The sequence below is a fragment of the Carassius carassius genome, chromosome 16 (genome assembly GCF_963082965.1).
Source record: "Carassius carassius chromosome 16, fCarCar2.1, whole genome shotgun sequence".
Lineage (NCBI taxonomy): Eukaryota > Metazoa > Chordata > Actinopteri > Cypriniformes > Cyprinidae > Carassius > Carassius carassius.
In genome coordinates this window covers 21126911-21145781 of record NC_081770.1, presented here as the reverse complement: position 1 = coordinate 21145781, position 18871 = coordinate 21126911, and the positions used below count along the sequence as shown (strand labels likewise).

The 18871-nt window shown below is 35.7% G+C and overlaps 1 long non-coding RNA gene and 1 other non-coding gene across 2 annotated transcripts in view; one reads left to right on the top strand and one right to left on the bottom strand.

Moving 5' to 3' along the window:
* The window catches only part of LOC132159875 (uncharacterized), a 164233-nt gene that overhangs the window by 58066 nt on the left and 87296 nt on the right, over window positions 1-18871 (bottom strand). The window lies entirely within an intron of this gene.
* trnaa-agc (transfer RNA alanine (anticodon AGC)) lies at window positions 12226-12298 on the top strand. The gene has a single exon. It is a non-coding gene; the product is annotated as a tRNA-Ala (tRNA).

Genomic DNA, 18871 nt, shown 5'->3' with positions numbered 1-18871 from the left:
GTTGCAGCATAATATTACTACTGTATATTTAAACAATATGTTTGAACTTTCGAGTAAATTCAGGAAATGGGCCAACTGTCGTTTATAGCTTGGAAATTAACCCATTAACATTGTGTCATGATGATAAAAACTAGTACACAAAATCATAAGGCATATAAGGCCATTGCCGGGTGACAAAAAAAATAGGATTATGTTTAAAGCCAACTGAAGCCTGACTTTGCTTTTATATTAAGAGGAAACCAGCTAAAGTTGCGCCTCTGGGGAATTCCAGCCAGCAATACAAACTCTCCAACTGAATTTGCAGACGAAAAAGTCTGTGAGGGATGAAACAGACTTTGTATTTGCTTTTCTAGGTTGCTTATATCTGCCCTCCGAGGCACACAGAAGAGATGCGGTGGTATCTCAGAATAGCTGCCGAGGCACAAGACAATGAGATTTGAGTGCCGAGATTTTGCGCCGAACCGCTGAGAGATGCGTGAACCGTTGAGAGATGCTTTTCTGCATTTCCTGAAGCTCAATAACCTGATACAGTGGCGCTGGGAACAGCTGCGTCCTATTTATGAGTCCAATTATGCATCTTGTGTTTGAAACTCAAGAATAGCTCGATTATACTTTTGCAGCTCATTGCGTTTACCAAGGATCTTAATAAAAAAAGTATTGAAAAAAGTCACAACATGACAACCAATCATTCTGTAGTTGGATTTTTTAAGGCCTGCAGTGGGTTTAATTGGCATTCAATTAGCTTTGAAATGAAAGGCAGGATGTGTTCAAATCCACCAAACCCAATCTTTAATGGGCAGTCACGCAGTCGGAAGGAGACATATTTTTCGTAACCTGCTGAGTCTGAAATCGCTCCAGGTTGTGAAAAGCAAGGCTTCAGTTGCACACAGGCATCAGCAGCCCATTAACTACAGTAAGCAAAGCTGAGATCTTTCAAAAATGATTGATCTGTAGCAATCTCAAAGTCTGATCTGTAAAGTAAACCTAGACTCGCTGAATAAACATGCTTCTACCTACATTTTTACAAAAATCCAAAAACGTACCTGAAATAAACACTACTGGGAGTAAAAAACCAACAACCTTTATTCCTGTTCACACAAATTATGAGAACGGGGCAGAATATTAATTAAGACTTTTTGTGCATAATTCCCAGTCACTGTAAAAAAAATGGCTGTGAATTTAATGGTAAAAGACTGTAAAAATGCTACACAAACCTGTTTAATGGTTAACGGTAAATTCCCCTACTATATACGGTGAAAAATTGTATTGGACATTACATGTAATTTTACGGTAGTTTACAGTTTTTGGAAGTGAAATAGAACCACTGATCTATATGTGACTGGATCGTTCATCGCTTTCTAAACTGCCAACAGGAGAGTGAAGCCACTGGAAGTGTTCAATCTGCCATCTTAATAATCCCTACCAGCAGAGAGCACCATTGAGTCACATCATGCAAACCGCTGACCTAAAATCACCCGATTCAAAGCGAATCAGTCAAACGGGATCAGTTTTTATGTTATATGTATGTATATTCATTGTTACTTCAGATGTTATCTGCAATATTTATGGTCTTTTTGGGCAGTTTAAGTGATATATTTAAACCGTTTAGGTGGGTAAGTCTGCTGCGCATTGTGACACAGGTAACGATCCAACACAAAATATAGCCTATTTCTTTATGAACATAATTATTCAGGAATTATTAAACATGAACATATTAGTATCAGAAATTGATTTGGATATACAATGAATAGTAAAATAGCCTCTGTTACTCGATCAGTGAATAGAACGTATAATTTACAGTGATTAACCGTAAATTGTTCTCAGAGTCTCCTGCGTAACATTTAAAATTTGATTGTTTTTTTTTTGTTGTTGTTGTTTTTGTTAAAATAACTATGTTTCTTTAACAACATTAGGGTTGTATGTTATACCTAATGTTGTTAAATGAATATCTATTGCGTTATTTCAGTTTCATGTCTATTATCATGATGGTGTATAGTGTTTGTGTGCATGACACTGTGCACCTTCTATGTATGTTATTATTTAAAAGCTGCTTGTGATGGGCTCTGGTTCATCATGTGACTTTCTCATAACCACCTGCATTTGGAGGTTAACAGTGTATTACAAAAGGTACAAAACAGATTTCAGTACTTAGATTGATATATTAACATTATATCAGTTAACAAAATTACAGTATCTAACTGTAAATGTAAGTTAAAACCGTAAAACCTAAAATGTTGCTACCATAATTTTTTTTTTAGGGTACAATTCCGAAGTGCATGATTCATAAACTGATACTTTTTGATGTTATAATTTTTTTTCAACGTTATTTTGTGTCACTCACTATACATTTTATTCAAACTGCCACAGTACTTATTACAGTCAAAGTAAAAAAAAAAAAAAAAAAAAAAAAACATTGCCAGATTCATATGTTTCAGAAAAAAACTGAACATGCTTTTAGAGCCACTGACTTGACATTTCACTTTATAAGTGTTGCAAATCATGCTAGAACAGTAATGTAATATCAGAAATGTTGCCAAAGGCAGTTTGGAATAGAGACTCAATCACACCACATGACGCTGACCAAGCATCCCGCCTCAAATGGATTCCGTGGGTACAGTGTCACCTACTTACTAAATAGACAACACAGGCTATAAGGCAATGGGCGTATTAACATGACAGTAAGTTTAAGGGATGATAAATGGCTTGTGGGCCATGCAAGAGGTATCGCCTTAGTCAGGAAGAGGCAGGAGAGGAAACAAGTACGTTTTGTGTGCATACTAAAAAATATAATAGAATAAAAAATAGTTTCAGTTATACTAATAGCATCTGTTTGATGCCTCTGAGCATCTTCTATTGTTTTGCAGAGAGATTATTCACCCTCTCTTGGGTCTCGTCTGTTCAGTCTACAAGGCTGAATATTTTAGACAGGTTGTTGCTTTTATTTATGTACAGATGTACTTATTTGTTTGTTTACCCCTTCTTTAATGATCTCAATAAAACCAACGACTTGAGACTGTTTATTTGTTTTCAGGGCTAAAAGAAGAACTTGGCCAATTTAAAGAATAATACAATGACAACAACAAAAGTCATATTCAACCAATTTGGGAAAAATATTATATGTTTTTTTTTCATTATTCAAATATATGCCAATTTCCAGTCTTTAAAATACATGCAAGCAAATAAAAGTGACTAAAATGTATATTTATGAATGTACAATCCACTTCATAAAAATTTCATTTCCCTTGATGTTACTGTTGCTCCTCAGATGTCATGCCACACTCCTGTCTGAAACTGTTATTTGCTCACATTCAGATTAAGGATATGGATAGAACAATAAACATGCAAATGTATTCAATTTAAAAAGAGTTCACAGTTTGGATATTTTCATAAGATCCCTGATGGTCAATTCTGAACAACATGAATATGTTCCTATTGTTGTGCTTACACAGAGGGCCCTTTGGTGGAGACTGATTGGGCATTTTTCTTTCAATCGCAATGGGGTGTGCAGGTTTCTAATCTCCATTTTAGTTTATCAAAGTCTCAGCTGGCATCTGGAAGCAAGCATCAGGTAAATCAGAATGAGTCTGTGATACAAAAAGAGAATCAGTTATGATGAAACCAACTCAGATAGGGAATATGCCCCTCTAACATGCAGTAAATTAATAAGAGTGCACTTGGTGGTTCCACAGAGCTACTTGCGAAATATTGAAACCAAATATGTTTGGAAAAAAGCACAACACAGCAACATCAAAGCCCATAAACGGAAGAAAATACGTTTTCTGGAGTGTCCCAGTCAGAGTGCTGACCTCAATGCGATTGACATATTTCGGCATGACCTCAAAAGGGCGATTCAAACCAGGAATCACAAGAATATTACAGAACTGCAACAGTTTTGTAAGATATTGCCTATTGTGTAGGTTTGATGTGCAATTACAAGAAACATTTGGTGGTGGAGGTATAAGTGCTGCTACCGAAGGAGGTCGAACGAGTAATATAATTCAAAGGTTCTCATACGTTTCCCACTGTGCACTGCAGATGTGTACATGATGTGTTCAATGTAGACAAGAAAAAAAGTATCTTTTTTCTTTTACAGAAGTGTAGATCAAATGTAATGGCCGATCCAAAGGGTTCACATACTTTTTTCTGCCGAAGTTCAAATTCATTGCTTTTTCTTTTAAGATCTTCTTAAACAGTCTTTTTATTGCTGCTACTGAAGCAGGCCAACCTGTTGTAAAGTCCTTTTTCCCTTTGCACGGCAGGCTGTGTTCAATATACTGTAGACATGGAAACCTAAGTAGATTATCTCATACAGTATGTAATGACCAGTCTAATAGGTTCACACACTTTTCGTGCAGACGTTCAAATTCACGGCACTTCCTCTCCTCTCTACTTACACAAAAAACATAATTTCCATGACCAGTTCACTTTATCCAAGTCGCATCTGTGCCCCCCACGGTGTGTATAACTGAAGCCTAGAGATGCAGAAGGATCTTTCACAGCCTGAAAGCGTCCTACAGTTGATGATGAAAGCAGAAATGGAAACTTTCAATTCAGTGGTACATTAAGCATTGCAAGTAGTCAAGATCTAAACTGTTTCTATTTGGTTTTTAAAGGAATAGTTTTCCCCCAAATTAAAAATCTGCTCAAATTTTACATCCAAGATATGAATGAGATTGTTTTTTCATCAGAACACACTTGGCATTACATCACTTGCTCACCAGCAGACAAACATGCAGCTTTTAACTTTGATGAACTGGAGTCGTGTGGATTACATGTGGAATATTGTGATGTTTTTATCAGCTGTTTGGTCTCTCATTCTGACGGCACCCATTCACTGCAGAGGATCCACTGGTGAACAAGTAATGTACTGCTGCATTTCTCCAAATCTGTTCCAATCTACATCTTGGAGGACCTGAGCAGTGTTGGGGAAAGTTACTTTCAAAGGTAATGCATTACAATGTTGCATTACATCCTGAAAAAAAAAACTAATTATGTTACTTAGTTACATTTTATGAAAAGCAGTTACATTACTTTTGCGTTACTTCCTCTCATCTGGGCTGAGCCTCCTTTTTTATTTATTTTTTTTTATATAAAAAATTCTTTTTTTGGCAAAAGTGAAATGAACAAACCTCAGATTGAAGGAAATATAAATTCACCTCTGTAGAGTAGAGGGCGCAGCTCAAACAAACCTTTTAATTGTGCTGCTATTCTGGATTGCATGAAGAATATGATGCAAGAGAAGAAAGTTCGACACTCTTCAACAATAATAATAAAAAAAGAAACACAAATGTTATGTTTATCTAAAGTCGTTTTGTTTATTAGTATGGTTGAAGTGAATCACCAACTGTCAGTAGCAGACACTGGTTAATAAAAAATGGGATGTGTCATTATTCTGAGTTTGCATTTCACTTTTTTTATTCATTTTGAGGGATCTGTTTGTGTGCAAGTGAGATGAGTAAATACATTCACACATTTAATCTAGAACTACAGTAACTATCAGATTTACACAGCACACACAACGCCTCTGCTTTACTCCTCCGATTTCTCTCAACATGGGAACAGAAGAGCTGTCAGTCAATAAATGGGAAAACAAAGTAATTGGTATACCATATTTTGAGGAGTACCTCAAATATTTTCTTGTAAATTAAAAAGTAATGCATTACTTTATTAGTAACTTGAAAATGTAATCTGATTACGTAACTTGCGATACTTGTAATCCGTTACTGGCAACACTGGACCTGGAGTAAGTATATTTTCAATTTGGGGTGAACTATTTCTTTAAATGTCATTCTTATCTCATCAATTGATGATTACATTTGGAAGCTTTCCTTCTAGAGTTTACTCAACATCAAGGCTTTTCCTTTAAGTTGTTTCAGAGTAGTTTTACCCTTCAAATGAACTGTACTTGATTTAAACCAGTCCTTTTGTCATTCTATTGATTTCTGGAATGTGAAAGCAAAGACTTAACAGTCCGCTGCATGATAGAAGTACCTCAGACTCGCCATCCATAGCTGCAATCTTCTGTTTGTGGGGAAAAACCCTAAGAAACCCCTTACTGTCTGGATTGTCTCTGGAGGAGACTCTGGCATTCTATGTTGTCTGAAAAAAAGAATACATTAAACAATAACTGCCCTCAGCACATACAAAAGTTTATCTTTAGAATCTTTAAAACATGAAAGATGCAGTGCCATGCAAATGTTAAGAAGTTACAGTAGAAGAAAATGCAACAAAGCTGTGAGCACGATGAAATTAAAGATTCATGCCCCTTCTTCAACCTAGATGACGTTCTGGGAGCGAGAGCTTATGCTAATCTGACAGATGTTGTAAAGTGGAGAAACGTGGACTTGCAAAGGGATGAGAAAGAGTGTTAGACACACCACGTCATTCGACATCCACACTCACCCTTGTGTTTACACTGCAAACCAATATAAAATGATAATACTCCAACTGAGATTTATAAGGGACGAATCAATATTGTTGTCTGAAAGACCTACAGCAGACATAAAGGTTATGGTTTCAAAGAACAAAATACAATTTTACAAACAACTAAAATTGTGAAAAAAATGGAAGCACATACGCCAACACATTCTCACTCCCAACTTGTTAAGGACCCTTTGGCGTCACTTTTTGACACGCAGCGTACCCCTTTAGTGTAATTTTTCGACATGCAGGGTCCTCCATTGCTTTAAATCCCCTGAAACCCTTGGCGTCAATATGCCGACGTGAAAGGCACTGGGAATTTCATCGCAATTATTAAATTATATATTGGGTAATAATATCGCCATTATTGCATATATTTTGGGGTGTGATTTTTTTTCTATGTTAACAGTTTTATTTATATTACAGTATTTACACATTTATGAGCAGGTAACCCAACCCCTGTCCCTAAACCTACCATTTGTCAATAAAATAGGACATAACTGGAAGGTACAACTACAGACACAATTTATTCAAAAAGTATTAATATTCCAAATCTTCCGAGGCAAAACGATTGATTTGTGAGAGGAATTGACGCGATCGCCGTCTCCGTCCGGCGTAAAGCTAAGTCTGTGCGCAAATTAAAAAATTCCGCCAGATTAAGCCTTACGTCAGCCTTGGTTGTGAAATTCTATTGCCTCTTGTGTGTCTCATGACAGATTATTTCATGCTACGGGAGTATCTTTTTTAATGAGATGTGAGTGCATTACAATGTGGGATAATTTTTAAAACCTTATGTTTTACTCTTTTCTTCGCATAAAGATATTATATGGCTTCAGAAGACTTTGAATGCAACACAACTTATTTGAAATGCTTTTATACTGCTTTTTTATTGTCAGTTTTTGTAATAAATACCTGTGACTACTTATATTTGCCTGTTACATGTTTTATATTAGTCAGAAGAGGTTCACACGACACACGAGTTTCTAAACAGACCAAATTTGTTAATATAAGTCATGTGTGAGTAAACGGTTCTCTCATTGGTCAGTTCCATGGTATAATTTCTGTCACTGTTCGCTCTCTAAGTATACAGTACATTTCTGGTCCACACTCCAGCACAGCAGGTGGCAATGTTAGTTGCCACCCGCCATTATAAAAACATGAAGAAGAAGAAGAAGCTCTCAAAGCTGTCATCCATCCTGATGGAACAACAACACCTTTGCGAAGTTATTTTTTTTTTATTTTACTTTTTTTTTCAAATCTGTAATCCACTAAGAAAAAGAGACCATGAATTAATTTTTTTGTGACACCCCCAGTCACAAAAAAATATTATACGATCCCATGACTTCATATATCTTTTTTCCTTTGAGATTGTGAAGGGCTCACATACTGTGTATTTCTGCTTTTGGCCTTCATAAACATAATGGTTTTTACATAAACACATGGACACTGTAACTCAAAACTCAATTGTGTGTTTCAGATGTGTCACATCCTACAACCTCATCATCTGCAAAGAAAAATTGCTACTTAATCACACCAAAATGATGGACTTTAAGGCATCATATTGATTGGATTGTTATTGTTTCACTGAAAGTTGGTCTTAATCACATCTATTTTATGTTCTTGTTCAGTGTTTTACTTCTTTATGTATTGATTCATGTTCTCTGTCAATTGTCATTCATTAATGTATTCAGCTAATAACTTTTGTAAAGACCACTGGCAATTTTGCATGTCAATAAAAACATATTTAATTCACACAACATGCTGCTTAAAATGTCTATCAATTATAACTTTCAGATGCTAATTGGTGTCTTTTTAGTCTAAGAAAACACTTAAGTGTGACCAGCTCTGGTCAGTTAAGGATTACTCTCGTCTTCTTCACTGCGTAAGTAACAAAGATAATGAATTTATTGTCTGTTTTGTTAGATATTTTGTACTTTTCCTTTTGACATATTGTTTTTGGCCTTCATAAACAATTGTTTTTGCATACAGATGAAAGGAGACACATTGTATATCTAAACTCAATTGTGCATTTCAGATGCTGTCACTACAACCTCATCATCTGAAAGAAACTGCCATTCAATCCCACCAAAATACACATAATGATGAACTTAAAGGCATCATAGAGGATTGTGAAGATATTTCACTGGAGGTTGGTCATCAATACACTGTTTTATGTTCTGTTTTGTTTTACTTCTTTATGTATTGATTCATGTTCTCTGTCCTTTGCCATTCATCAATGTATTTTGCTACTAACTGTTAGTCATTTTTGCTACAATTTCATGTCATAAAAAAGTACTTGACACTTGACACATTGCTGTTGTTGTTGATTTTATGTGAAACCCTAATAGACACTTCACGATGTATTATTATAAGATATTATAAGTAGATAATATAAGACCGGGCAGATAGAGGGGTAAATAAAATATACAAATAATACTAATATTAATGATATTAACATATAATGATATTTATAACACCATTAAGGTCCTATATAGCATTTTCAAAGCATGGTTCTATATGAAACCCTATTAAAAAAAGTTATATTTAGCACTAAAAAGGGTTCTGCAATTGGTTTTGAGACTTTGCCAAATAAGGTTTGGGTGAAAATTTACTTTATGGGACTGTGGGAAAAGTGCAGTTTTGTTGTTTCCTTTTTCATGCAGTTGATATGCAAATAGGGTCATTTTCATTTAAAAAATAGCCAAATCTTTTAGCATTCTTTGTGCTGTGTCCCTTTCACTTGAGTGGACTGACATGTCACATCAGTTTAAAATCTGCATATTGCATGAATATCCTTTAAAAGTGCCAACTGTGATTCAGATGCGGCCCTCTTGCTGAGTAGTTTAGCTGTTGCGCTAAATAAGCATCTGATAATAAAACCAGCAAAGAAAAATTAATAACTACAGCATTAAAAAAGACATTGGAAATGCTTAAATCCTTCACCTTTTCTTTTATATCCCACAGAATCCTTTGCTTTTGTCTGAAGGCTGTTCAAAGGCACCTGAAGCATTGCTGGATATGCACACTGAAATTTTTTAAACCACAACTTCTTTTCTTTTGAAAGCAGGGTTACCAAACGTGTCCCATCATTAATTCAGCCAGAGACAGCTAAAGAACCGGTATTCCATCCGAAGTTGAACAACTATCAGATGTTGCATAATGCTTTTCAATCCTACTTGAGTTTCGAGTAGCAGTTCATAAGAGATTTTCTTTCAATACCTCTGGTGGACTGACACTGAACTTGCAAAGTTGGGTTATACACTGAAGATCACTCATGGTAAAGTGGTCTCTGACTGTCAAAATGTACATTAAGTGTTTTGAATATCAACAAAAATATAAGGGAATATACTGCAAAAACATAATGTTAATTAATAATACGGAATACATTTCCATATATTGGAAACTAGTGACAGCAATATATGCAATGACAATACATGGCTATATATTGATACATAAAAATATATTTTGAAGTGAGGACAAAGATAAATTGAATATTCATAATGTTTGATCCTTTATTGCTCATATATGTTCCCATATAAATGTGAATATACACACATTCACTGAATGAGTTAAAGCAGATTTCTAGTTCTCAGCATGCTTTGCTTCTGAATGTTAAAGGAGAGTAAAAATGTTAAAAATAAGTGTTATTGCATGCTCAATCTTAATATAGGGAGAGATCTGTTAGTGTTTAATTTTGTATTATTTTGAAAAAGTAAAAGGATTTCTAGAATGTGTAAGTTTGTGGGGTTTCCATTGTGCTGAAGAGAAGAGCCTGTGGTTAGGATGACCACTGGCCAAACTCTATTAAATTATATATCACTTTATTTAAAAAAAATAATGGCTGTGCCCTTTTCAGCAAAGTGATTGACTAAGTGCTTTATAATGTATAGGTGTACTTATGCTAATGTAAATTAGCCATATTTAAAATTATGACTTAGGTATATCATAAATGATTGTTAAAAATAAGAAATATTAATGTCCATATATGTGTGTATATACTGCATGGGTAAATATATGTTTACTGTTTATGTTTATTTTTACACATGCAGTACTATATCTACTGTACATATTATGAAGTGTATTACTGAATATAAAACTACATATATTGTGATTTATAAGTAAATATATTGTCACATATTTTTTTTAATATATGAAAGCAGCCATTTCTTTTGTATTATTCAATATATTGTAATATTTACACAATATATTATTCTATATAATTTCTAATACACTGTTATTTATCATTCATAGGCTATATTAAGAAATAGGGACCTATATTTTCTTTGCGTAACTGTCTTTTATTGCTTTTTTTTGCATAACGGAAAATTATGCAATTATGTGTACATTTAAGTATGTAAAAACGAAAGTAAATGAGGGGAGTTAAAAGATTTCCAACCCTGTGGCTCCCTCTAGTGGACATCATATTTGCTCAGCCGATGCAAGTCTAAGGGAAATCTTTGCTTTTTTATAATTATTTCTAGAAAACTCTAGTCTCATCAGTTAGAAAAGATATAGAAACAAACTACAGATAAGGTCCAAGGTCTCTGACGAGTTTGGTGCCTGTAGCATTAAAGCCCTAGGGGGGTTTATTGGTCTATTGGTCTCCGAAGAATAATAATAAGTTTAAATAGCTTAACAATATTTTTCAAGCCAACATAACTAGCTTATAACTTAAGTAACGTGGTGGATCAGTGAATGCGAGAGAAGGGGAGAGATAACGCACGTAAGTCAAACCGAAATACAATGTTTAAATCTTCTTGTTCCAGATGATGAGAGAGATGAGAACTCCTGATGAACCTTGTGCACTAAAAAATCAGGCTAGGGTATTTAAAAACAGACACTCTTAAATGTGGATTTAGAATTGCCAGCTGATAAAACCTATTCTCCAGGGACCATATTCTTAAGATAAATGTAGCTGTATGAGTTAAATGATTAACACTAAACAGTAAGAAATCAGTCCAGTCTCCCCAGCTGTAAATGTCATTAGCTGTTATAGTCTTCTGTTGCTTATAATAAATTGACATGTTGATATCACATAAGCAGTCTTTCAGAATGCTCTCATAGATGCATATTATATGCATTAGTGAGTGTGGTCGTGCTTATGGCGTGTAGTATGAGGCTGGGAGGAAATATCAGAGTATGCCCACTACAAAAAAAAAAAATAAAAATAAAGACTACACCGGATTCATACATGATCACCATCATCGTCATCAACTCCTCTTACAGCATCTTTGAGCACCCCCTACCGCAAAGTCATGCGCATTATCAGGTTTACCGTAGTAAACCCCACACACATGCAGTCTGAACTCACGAACATAACGACAGGACGCATTTTCTGTTGTGAAGTTACTACTGCTCGTCTCATCACACTGCAGCTGACGGTGTCAGCGCTGGAATACCCTCATTTACACTACGACTGAAGGAAAGCTAGTATTAGCTTAGTGTTAGGCTGATAAAGAGGGTTGCTAACTTTGTTTACGGTTGCGTATGTTGCAGATTGTGCGAAATTATTCGCAAACTCAATATCTCTAAATTTACTCGGTAGTTTATTTTAGTAACTTTGTCGTGAATATTTAAACTAAAGTTAGCTTATTTCTAAAAACGTCAAACAATTTCCCATTAATTGTGTGAACTGGCAAGTCGGTTTTGAGATTGGATAGTTGATAAATAGAGTGCATTGTATCGTGAAACTATGATAATTATATCGTATCTTGTAATAAATGTAGAGTACATTCTTTTAAAAGAGCGCGAGTAGAGTTTTGTATTTATGTTGGATTCTTGCATACTAGCTGTAGTGTACTAGAAGGGGAATTAGCTCAGATGGTAGAGCGCTCGCTTAGCATGCGAGAGGTAGCGGGATCGATGCCCGCATTCTCCAAAGATCTTTTTTTTCCTGCTCTCAAAGTTAGAACTACATTTTAATTCAGTGCGCAGTGACTGCTGGTGAGTATTTATAAGATACTGAGCCTAAAATGACTAGACTTTGCGAATTAATTTATGCAAGAAGCCATTTAGTATGCTAGCTAGACTAAGTATCCATAACTAACGCACTAACGTTAGCCTGTATATAAAGAGTTTATTTGCAAAAACAGAACTCCGTTTTTATAAATTTTCGTAAATCATGTTTATTATTGTGTTATCACGTTTTTAACGTGTTAGTTAGCTGTATATCTTTAGTTATTATTTTTAATAATAATAAAAAAAACACCTGCAGTTTGACTGATATAAATTGCAGGATCTTAAAAAAAACATTCTTGTTATCAGTTTTTGCAAATAAACTCTTCATATGGTTTTAGTTATGTATTGTTTAAGCAATTTTACACATTATTGCAATTAATTAAAATAATATGTGTAATATTTAGTTTTCCCATTCTTGATTTCTCCTTTATTAATACTTATTTAGTACGTTTTTGTTACAGTATTTGGATCCTTTGACAGATATTTTGAGGTGTTATGAATTATATTGTTGGCCAAAACAATGATTTAATCATTTTTGCATGATAAATTCAGCATTTTTACAGTTTCTTTCAATAAGCAAAGGCTGTTTAATGGCCTATTCATTTCATTGTGACAACTATTGTTGAATGTATGTGTTCAATGAACTGTAGAAATAATTCTCAATATGTTCAATAGTTTATTTATAACTGACTTTTAAAAAAATACCAAACCTGAGAAATATTCACTGGAGGAGAAAGGCACTAATTACCCCTAGTCTCAACTATACTGAAATATCTCAGATAATACATTATGACCTCCACTATGTCAACACTGAAATGAAATTATCCGCTAGGCTAGCTTGACAGATTTCTATACTAATTCCACTGGAACTAATACAGAGCACTGTTTGTGTGTACAAGCAGAAATGTTGTGCATTGCTCCTCATCAGTATGAAAAAGCTGCTGAGCAAGATTTGCTTTTAAGGTTAGTAGTTGTAGAACTCAACCCTGCTGACTTGATCATGTACATACAGAGTATCCAGATGAAGATCTTGTAGGATGATATTTTATTACCTATGAGACCAGTCAGTTATTCAATCGAAAAGGTAGTGGGTTTGATTCCCAGGGGAAGTCGTGTTAGATAAAAAATATATATATTATAGCCTGAATACAAGTTGCTTTGGATAAAAGCGTCTGCTAAAATGCATAAATGTCAAATACACTGGAATAAGAGACCTCTGGTTGCAGCACATCAGATTTTTACAGTGAAGGCTAATAAACTGCAGTGTTAAAGTCTTGTCTTGTTGTGTCAGGACAGGTAGAACAAGGAATGGTTTAATGATCTCCGCATCTAGCAATCTAGAGTTGTTTTTCTCATGAGGAATTCAGTAACAGCTGTAGCTCAGGCAACTGACACAATCCAGACGTTTCAAAAGCAGGGTCCTGTACCCTACGTGATTGCCAAATTAACAGGAACCCACTGGAACACAATGGTGCCAATTTAACTTGCCCTTTTTCCAAAGCAATAGTTCACCCAGCATGAGTTAATGATGATCGAACTTCAATACTTGAAGAAACTAACCCTTCAATGTCAATGTTTTTTTTTTCTTCAATTGATTTAATTTAATTTCTTCTCATTGTTAGTTTGGCCCACAGGTGTGATGGAAAGAAAGTAGTTTGTTTGCTCTTGTTTGCAGCACAGGATGAGCGGCACAGGACCAGCCGCATACAGCAGGTGGAGGAGGAGGACGGACACCAGGGTTGTGACAGGAATCCTGTACATTTCTGCAGTGTGTGGGTGCAGCATATATTTTATATTTTAACCAACTACAGTTTTTACATTTTACTTAATTTTCATATTTGCAACATTAAAGGATTACTTCACCCTAAAATGAAAATTCTGTCATTAATTACACCCCTCGTCTCGTTCCAAATCAGTAAGACTTTCATCCAACTTAAGAACACAAATTAAGATATTTTTTATGAAATCTTAGAGCTTTCATCTTTATATTCTGGTTCTAATAAAGCTTATCCTCCTCTCTATCGAAGGATCTTCCTCTGCTAGTAAACAAGGCGCAGTGCATCTGGGTTCTACGCCCACACAGAAGAAAAAGCAGCGAGACTGTTCTTCAAGTTCTTTTATTTTACTGTTTGATTCGCAATGAGAGGAAAAAGACATAATTAACCCCGAAAAGATGTGATGTGGTTGAGCATTTGAGAAATGGATTTGTAATCACTGCAAGAGCCAGTGAATACATTTCAAAAGTTGTTTCCAGTCAGAAATTTGACACCTCAGTTTCTGTATGTGGATAAATGGCTGAAACTGTTTATTGGAATGGATCAATACTCAGCACTGGGATCCCCAATAGTGTGAGGGTAACCGTTTGTTCCAATGTTAGAGGAAAGTTCTCTGTCACTCCAGGTGAAATCTCAACTGACCACATACAAACATGTGTCTCTTCTCATCCTATACACTTCATAGCCAACCTGGGTCCAAATCTGCAGTTTTCCTACCAGATAAAAAAAAATCCCTAACGAGTTTCATTGAGTCTCTTTTGGCATGTTTTCCAGTTAAATATAGAAAAATCCTTGAAACAGGATCAAATTTTCTCAGCAAGCAACACTGCAAATATTATATTAAGATATGAAGACTTGTTTTCTCAGATTGTGCATTGACACTGCACTGGCAGATTTTTTTTTTACATCTAGTTTTGTTTTGTGTATACTTGGAGCAACACCATCTAATCATAGCACAAAGCACAACATTTATTTTCTTCATTTTGCGAGATGCCTTTCCATCCATTATAAATTGTGGTTTTGACAGTCTGGCATTTGATATCTTAACACCTTCATGTCTCAAACTCCTTTTCATCACAGTCAGAAATGATGGACTGGTGTCAGCAGATCTATCAGCACCCACATGTCTGATCCACATCCAAAAGACAAATATAGCAACAGTTTATGTGGGCATAATTCCAGCAATTGTTTGCTTAGCTGGAAATTTCTGCTAAAGTGATTACCGCCCACATAGCTTTTATGCAATTACCCATTAAAGTAAGCTTTTGGATAGCCACATTAAATAAATGAATTAACAGCACCTCAAAGTACCCCTAGACTTATGAAACATTTGGAAAGGCTGAAGTCATTAAACCTGTCTTTGTTCAACATTGAGCAACATTAATAAAACTACAGATGCCAAAAGAATTAATTTAACATAGCATTAACCTGCATTTTGAAAATCGCGTTTGGTCAATGTATTTAAGACTATGCTGAAAACAAACCCAAGACTCAACAATGAGTATACGGCTACCCCTAGTGTTCAAGAAATGCTTTGCAGGCTGATTTTACATTATTAGTAGCCTATACTAATAACTGTTCCCAACATTGATAATTATTAAGAAATGTTTTTGAACAGCAAATCAGCATAATCAGTACGATTTCTGAAGGAGGAAGTGACACTAAAAACTGGAGTAATGGCTGCTGATAATTCAGGTTTGCTATCATGAAATAAATACGTTATAAAATATATTGAAACAGAGAACAACAGTTCTTTTCATTTTTAATAACATTTCACAGTATTACTGTTTTCGCTTTTATTTTTGATCAAATAAAAGGTGAGCATAAGGGATTTCGAAACATTAATTCAAAATATACATCGAAATGAGGCAAGAAAATATATTTCCAATGTTCCTTGCTCAAGGGCACCTCAGTCATGGAATTGCCAGTTCCGAGACTCGAACTCACAACCTTAGGGTTAGGAATCAAACTCTCAAACCACTAGGCCACAACTTCCCCTATATGTGATGTATCTTCACACAAACCTACTTTCAAAAATAAGAAAGCTCTCAGGACACAAAGTATTTCGCTGTGTGTGGTTGCATCTGTGTGGGCTTGAAATCATAGATGGACTCACTTTTGAAGTTGTGTCTGATCTTTGTACATGTTAGCGGTGGCACAGTGTGTTAAGTGCCCCCTTCTGCTGTCTACGACTCTCCCCTGAGCCCCAGCCACTTACCGCAGACCGGGGAGGCCAAGCTTGACTGCCTCTCCACACCCACTGAGTGCTTAACAACCAGCGGCTAAAAAAATGCTCACATGTTAAATTGTAATGCTACTTCTTCAGTTTGTGCTAATAGTGGTGGTGTCATTGATTTCTTGTCGCGCCCCCTCAGCCAGGCAAAATACTAATGGTGGTGGTCAATAAAGCACATGAACTGGAAGTTCTCACTCTTCACACTTCTATCAAACTTGGGCCTAAAAATAGACGCCACATTCTGCATCGCCACCAGCTTATTTAAAGGAGTAGTTCACCAAAAAAATTAAAATGTACTCACCCGCTGGTCGTCCAAGATGTATATGAGTTTGTTTCTGGATCAGAACAGATTTGGAGAAGTTTAGCATTACATCACTTGCTCACCAGTGGTTCCTCTACAGTGAATGGGTGTTGTTAGAATGAGAGTCTAAACAGCTGATAAAAACTTAAGAGTAATCCACACTACCACACTAAAGTAATACACACTACTATCAATTAACCTCCTGTGAAGAGAAAAGCTGTGTGTTTGTAAGAAACAAATCCAACATAAAGGCATTTTTAAACTGGTGCTTCTGGACAAAATACAAGTCCATAATCCTTAATAACGCTTCCTCCAGTGAAAAAGACCAGCCTCCTGCATAGACATGTGCTGGTATTCTGTAATGCTATATATCAAGGTAATGAATATGCACAATATTGTTATCATGGATACTTCTAAATACCGTGAATCAGTACAGTCGCAAGGGCTGTGCCAAGTGTGCGAACACACAGGGCCTCGTACCTCTAAAGGGCCTCGCTCTTGTCCTGCATTTTATGTCGTTTATGTAAAATTTGTATTACTGTTTTTCCAACCATTTTCTCCTTTGAAAGACTAAAATAGTCATAGCTGATAGACAGTATAAGACTCTGTGTATAAGAATCAGTAAAGCGGTTTGTTGTTAGGATGACAAAAAGTTTTAAAAGTTTAACTTTTAGGCTGGTCTAGAGCCCTGCATTTCACCCTGACTTTTTTCTGCCCCTCGGGCTGGGCTTCAGGACAATTTTCACGTCATAGTTCAGATGCGGGCCGGGCCTCAGGCATGTTTCAGGCTTCTCCTTATTTTTATATTTTAGACAACCATCAATTATTGATGAGAAAAATTGCTGCGCTAATGGAAACAACACGAGACCCTGCTGTCGTGACTGTCAAGAGCGGCTTTACAGCAGCAGCGCAGCTGAAGAGTTCTGCGTTCAAATGCACACAAAAGGCTTAAACTTGCTGCAAAGCATCTGCAAAATTAATTACCATAAATGAGTCAGGGGGAAATAGGAAGGTGATATTTGAATTATTTACTAACAAAATAGTGTTTCTGAGTCGGTGTCGCAAGGATGACGTTGCCGATCCTGACTCGCCATCTCCTCATTAGACGCGCCTTTAGAGAGTAGTGCATCTTTACAGATTATGATTAAAATGAAAACGTTCATGATTTGTTTTATTTCATTAAGTAGTAATTTAAAGCTTTCTATAGATATATTTATCATGTCTGTGAGGCATGTATTCACTGAGTTCCGGTTAATTTTTGTTCTCCTGTTCAAGACGAGATGGCAGAAAGAGCATCATGATTATTTTCTTTATTTTACAAAAGCACAACATTTTGTTGATATTGTGAGTGCACACAAATAAAGGTAGACCCTTTATAGTTACAAATGATGCATTACTCTTACCTTTATGAGCAAAAATGATGGCGTATCCACTGAAAAAAATGCAAGTGATCATGCTGGCGCCTCCATGTCCTAAAGCTTCTCCACAGAAACTATTGGATATAGCGCACATTTATCTAGGTTTAATGTTTAAACATGCTTTTTTTATATCTATATATTTTTTTTAGGCAAGCCGTGATGATTTGAGAAGACTAAATTGATCAAACATAGGTTTTAATAGCTGAAATAGTAGTATTAGCTGTTTTTGGAGAAGAGGCGGAAAAAACGGGCCGGTAATTCTGATAAGCTGTCGGTCATGGGCCGGTCTTGGGCCTGAGCGTCTCGGGATAGGGCCTAAATTTGAGACCCGTGCAGGGCTTTAGGCTGGTCTGCCTCAGTGGTCCAACAGCGCATGTCAAAATGATCGAGATGGCCAATCAAATCAAAAGAATGCAGGTCTTACTGTCACTGTCTCAACACAACTAGAGTTTGTGGAAAGATGTTAGTAGTAGCTTAATGTATTAGAAAACTTTTTTACAATAGAAATGTTAAGCGACCGACAGCAATAGACTATCTAGTGATGCAAACTACCCAACCTTTTAAGAAATTTTGCCATTTTGAATTGAAAATATGCGACAGGCTAATGATTCATGTAAATCATAAATAAATGTGACAATAGGCGTTTGAATTTTTGATTATTAGACATGCGAATATCAGTGAGTGTGCACATGTTAAAATAAAATATTATTTTCAAACAGTGTAAAATGATTACTACTTCATATGAAGAGTTCAGATGCAAAAG